Source organism: Dendrobium catenatum, unplaced genomic scaffold (genome assembly GCF_001605985.2).
Source record: "Dendrobium catenatum unplaced genomic scaffold, ASM160598v2 fragScaff_scaffold_1556, whole genome shotgun sequence".
In the NCBI taxonomy this organism is placed as follows: Eukaryota; Viridiplantae; Streptophyta; class Magnoliopsida; order Asparagales; family Orchidaceae; genus Dendrobium; species Dendrobium catenatum.
The window spans coordinates 4016-10113 of NW_021320018.1; the positions used below are offsets into that span (position 1 = coordinate 4016).

General features: G+C 32.8%; 1 non-coding gene across 1 annotated transcript; it reads right to left on the minus strand.

The window, feature by feature from the left end:
- Positions 1-367: 367 nt before the first annotated feature.
- Positions 368-470, minus strand: LOC114581128. Its single transcript, XR_003702949.1, has one exon. It is a non-coding gene; the product is annotated as a small nucleolar RNA R71 (small nucleolar RNA).
- Positions 471-6098: the final 5628 nt, after the last annotated feature.

The window sequence follows — 6098 nt, forward strand, 5'->3', positions numbered from 1 at the left end:
TCTATTTAAGACTTAGATCATTAATGAACTCTTAAGGATTTTGTAAACCCTGTGATAGATAAAATTCATCAAAGAATAAATAGATCTTCCATCCATGATTATAATTTTGGATTAGAATCTTTAATCATTCAAATGGTACAAAATTCTCAATATGGGGCAACATACATTTAGCAATTTTTTTAGAAAATTGTGCAACATTTAAGAACAATGGTATCAGTGATGATGTCATTAGACTTAGATTGTTCCCATTTTCTCTAAGAGAGAAGACTAATGTGTGGTTAAATTTTTTACCCTTAGGCTTTATTATCATATAGAATGAGTTGGCCTACAAATTTTTAGGAAAGTATTTCCACCTTCTAAGACTATCAAACTTATAAATTATATTACTTCTTTTACTCAAAATGAGAATTTATTCATGAGAGTTGAGAGATATTCAAAGAGATGCTTAGAAAGTGCCCTTATCATGTCTTACCTAATTGGTTGATAACTCAATCTTTTTATAATGGATTTATAGGATCCCTTAGAGTAATAATTAATGTTACATATGGAGGTTCCTTAATATCAAAGCCTTTTAATGATGCTTATGTATTAATTTAAAAAATGGTAACAAAAATTTATAGTTGCCTACTAATAGGGTGAATACGAAGAGAGTGGTAGGAGTGTATGAAAATAATTATTTATCAATTTTGACTCTACAAGTTGCAGCAATATTAAAGAAGTTAAGCAGTTTAAGATTAAATTCTAATTCATCTTTATATTTAAAAGAACTCATTGGAAGAGACTGATATCCAAGGGATTGAAAATATAAATTTGATTGAAAGAAAAAAAAATAATTCTTATTCAAATACATATAATCCAAATATTGCAAATATGTTTTCATGGATTATAATTTTGATGATAGCAAAAATTCATGATTTTCTACGTCTGTCTTGCCTACTAATTTTTCAGGTCCACAAGATTGAGTGCAGCTCAAGATTGGGTAGATTAAGTCTGAGTCAGATTTTATTTTTTCCCTTTCTTGAGTCTATTATAAATAATATGGTTCCTAATGCTAAGTAACCTTACACACACACACATTGGGAGAATTTCTGACTATTTCCTAGAGTTTACTATTTTTAGCAATATCATTCGGAACGATATTTATATCGGCCTCGATGATCGATTCCAAAATAGAAACCCTAATTAGGGTATTCTTGTTAAGGCAGCCGTCATTAAGCACATCGTCCTGGTCGATTTTGTCTCGGTCAAGACGATAGGCTCAAATCAGAAAGAATCAGCCACCAGATCTATTTAAGAATTACTTATTTTTGGACATCTTCTCGAGCATCAGCCTGGTCGATCCAGCACATTTTTTCCTAAATTAATCTGGTATTTAAGGAAAGCAATTAAGATTTGATTACACAATCGCATCATCCTGGACGATCACAGGATCGGCCGGGACAATCCACTAGACGATTGGACATCGAACAACTCTTATTCAGGGCGATGTTCAGGATGATACTCCATGATTTGTACTGATCGGACAGGATGATATATTATCATACTAGACGATATAAATAAATTTCTTCTGATCATCCCAAATTATCCTAGCTGATTGGGCTTAATTTACCCTGATCGGTATATCATCCTAGACGATAAAGCTGGCAAGTTATAATTAATGAGCTCATTTTGAGCTCTTCGATTTAAGCTTTGACAAGACACTTTATATGTGTCTTTGGCAGCCATTGTAGCTTCGTTATTTTGGAGGTAACTTGAAGAGAGAGCTTGAAAGGGAGAGAGAGGAAAGGGTGGAGTTTGAGAAAGGGAGAAGATTCTTGGAGGAGGTTTCAAGGGAGTATGGAGGAGGATTCTACACGGTTGCTCTGACTAGCTTGCACCTTAATACCATCGAATTCTAGGCTTGCCTTGAGGGAAGTTCTGGGAAGAAGAAGATTTCTTTGATGTTAAAGGACCCGGCTACTCCGCCGCACCGGGGAAGGTGGTAGTGATTTTGTAAGGTCTTCTTCGCCTAGCTGTGGGGGCTAAAGGAGAGACACTGAGTTTAGTACAATACTCGGAGGGTACCTCCTAGGAGTGGACGTAGGTCAAGGTTTGACCGAATCACTATAAATATGGTGTGTTCTTTTATTTATTTCCACATTTAATTTCCGTATTGTATTTTCTTTGTGATGAATTTATGTATGGTTTGTGTTTTGATTGAAAGAAGTTTTAAAATATCAATTCACCTCTCTCTTAATTAGCCTTGAGCGAGTTCATAATGGCCTAACATCCCTAACAAACTTTCACCGAGTTGGAGGAATCACCCCAATTTTAGTTGGTCAAATAATAATAGTGACTGTTAATAGAATTATATTCAAAATAACTAATGATCAAATTAAAATAATCAAAATCAAGCATATAACAATCCAAGAGCAGCTTATCCTCTTGGATTTAATCATGGCAATTAGCATGGAACTAGAAATACACCATTCAAAGATGAAGTCATGCAATTAGGAACTGAATTATAAATCAAGCTAATTCAGTTAACAACTTAGAAATTCAATTAAGTTAGCTTGTAATTTTTGTGAGTAATAGGCTAAAAAGGATAATCTTATATATAAACTAAAAAGGATAAGATGGGAGAGCTAAAATAAGGGATAGTGAACTAGTAAAAGTATAATTTTAACTATTATCATATCTAATTATTAAAACTTAATTATTCACTTCAAAAATTAAAGTTAATGATGGAATCTATAACTTATAATTTCAAATTGGGTTGTAACTAGAATGCTTAATTAGTTTAACTATTAGTATTTTTTTCAAACTAGAAGTATAGCCTTGTTCATTTTTACTAATTTTAGATAGTGATGAATATATTTTAGTAATGATAAGCTATCATTTTTTTTTATTTTGGTTAATCTTTTACTCATAATTATAAAAACTTTATTTGCTTAAGGACAAGCAAGAGTTTAAGCTTGGGAAGATTTGATGAGTGTAAATAATGTTATATTATACATGTTAAATTGCTAGTGAAACCATTTTATTTTAGTTGTATTTATACAAGAAAATGCAGGAAATATGAAAAAAAAAATTAGTATAGTACAACACCATGGCATCGAACACCATCATGGCGCCATAAATGAAACCGCCAGAGCCCTCAATATGGACATGGTGGTGCCAAGTCTCTGTTTAATTTCATCGCGACATCAGAGGACTCAGCGCTACAAAGTATAGTCTCTATCTACATAGCACCATAGCGTCAATTTCCAATGCCGCCAATCCAAGGGAAGTGTTATATGGATGTCATAGTACTAAACCGTAAGAAGCATCACAACATTATAGTTATAACAGTTCAAGATATGATATGGCGACGAAGCAACATGTCTATTCACTAAAACGTGGGTCCACGTTAGCAAGCACCACCATGGAGGAAATTTTTTAGTGTTGTGATGTTAGTTCTTTTTATGGGCACTGTGATGCAAGCGTCTTGAATGTTGTGATGCTAGAATCCATTTTATGATTTTTTTTATATATAGTCCATTTGTAATGTTTAATTTCAATCTTCACAGTGTTTCTCTATAACTTTTTTAGGAGAGAACTAATTCAACAAGAGCTTGATCCACTTCATAAGAGTGTTTGGTCAATATTTATGAAAGCAATTATGCAAGTTCAAGGAGTGTAAAGTAGATCATTAAACCCATCTAGTGATATCTTTTCTTCTATACTTTCTTTTTTTTTTTTTTTAATTAGTGAAAATTAGTTTGCTTTACTTGTTCTTCATACATGGACAAATTCTTTAGTTTTGAATTGATGGTGTACAATGTAGAATACTAATAAATTCTATTCATGAATAATTTAATGATGTTTTCAATGTATCAGGTCTTCATTTAATACATATAGTTGTCATATGTGTAATTAATAATTGGTGTAATATGGAGCCTAAGAATAGGAAATTAAGCACAACCAAGTATATTGGATTAGTATGATGCAAATACAGACATAGTCCTTAATATATAACAAATTTATATAGATGAATTATAATTAGGGGGTTTTAACAGAAAATACTTTACTTACCATTCTAAGATTTTCATATGATGACACACTATATGAGTTTTGAGTGGTATTTCAGGTTGGAAGGATTTAATTTATCCTTTGTCTCTTTATGCTTGACTAAGCTTTCAGTGATATATATGCTTTAAATAACATCAATATAAAAGAGAATAATTTAAAATATATATTATATTTCCATTCTATCAATCCAAAATATTTTATCCAGATAGTATTTTATTTTAATTTTTTATTGATTTTAAACTAAGTGATTGAATCTATACAAAAACTTTTTTATTGAGTTGGATAATTATTATAATTGTAATAGACAATACTAGTATTTCTAAGTAAATATTCTTCCTCGTGAGATTGATACTCAACTCTATCACTATATTACTTGATTGACACGTATACTTGCAATTATTAAGTAATATTTTTATAATTTTTATATCAAAGAAAACTAAAGTATTATTTAGGGATTGATAAAGAAATAAATTATTTTCACAATTCTTTAGGATACTCCACCATCCCCATCAGTTTCTCAAAGACTAGTTCAAAGGTGAAGTCAAATAAGTTGGAATTAGTGCGTATTGATGTATGATATCCTACTCAAGTTTCTTTTGTATGAGGGTATTTATAGTTTGTCACTTTATTGATGATCAAAGCAGAAAGGTATATGTGTACATCTTAAAATATAAGTCACATGTGTTTGATGTTTTAAAGATATGGAAGGTTGTGATTGAGAATAAGACAAATTCAAAGTTTAAGTATCTCAGATCCGATAATAGTGGTGAGTATCGTGATTAAAAATTTAAGTAATATTATACTTTGAATGAGATCAGACATGAACTTGTTGCAACCCATGACCCCGAGTTTGAGATTTTGATGATGCCAAATAATGAGTGACTTGGAACTGCTTTTCATTGCTTATTATTTTATTTGTTATTTTCCTTGAGCACTAACATTTCAGGAAGATCACAAGTGACTCAGGAAGAAAGGAAGACTCAAGACCGGGTAGATTAGGAGAACGAGTCAAAAATTGTATTTTTCCATTTATTGTATTTTTTACTTTATTGAGTCTGGCCACAAAATGCGAAAGAGTAAGAGCAACCATGCACACACACAGGGGGAGAATTTTTTTTTTAACTGAAAATATAAGTAAAATTCTTCTCTGGAGATCGTACTGTACGATGTTATTTCGTACAGTACGATCCAGGCTATGTGGGCAAATCTGTGAATAGATCGTACTGTACGAAGTACTTCGTACTGTACGATATGTTCAGATCCAAAAACCCTAGCCGTGACTTAATTTGAGGAAGTGATTTTTGCGCCGTTCGTACTGTACGAACTTGTTCGTACTGTACGATCTGTATTAAATACTTACTTAAATTAACACGTGATTAGTGCACGTAATCAAGGCCTAATTGAGATTTGCACATCGTACTGTACGAATAGGTTCGTACTGTACGATTGGTTTTAAATACTTACTTAAATTAACCCGTGATTAGTGCACGTAATCAAGGCCTAATTGAAATTTGAACATCGTACTGTACGAACTTGATCGTACCATACGATGAACAGAGACGAAGTATGATCGTCCCGGATATCGTCCGGTACGATCTCTTGGTTTTTGTCACATCGTACTGTACGATGTCAATCGTACCATACGATGAACAGAGACGACATCCGATCGTCTAGACCATCGTCCTGTACGAATAGTATGTTGTTGAATCGTACCGTACGATATTGTATCGTACAGTACGAATTGTTTTTGTACTGTTCGTACACCTTCGTACCAGGACGACGGCTGTTTATGAAGATCGTACTGTACGATGATGAATCGTACTGTACGAACAGTAACGGCTAATTTTGAATTCAGAGGTTTTTGGAGCCTTTTTTTAATATGCCAATCAAGTTCTTTTTGGAAAAGATTGTTAGAGAGGGTGAACGTGATTAGAGAGGGATTCCAAGGGAGAAAACTCAAGAGAAATTCTTGAGGGTTGAGAGGAAGGAGGAGGTGAGCGTTGTGAGGGAGAAGAGGTGTGAGGGAGATCACACAGTTGCTCCAAGCT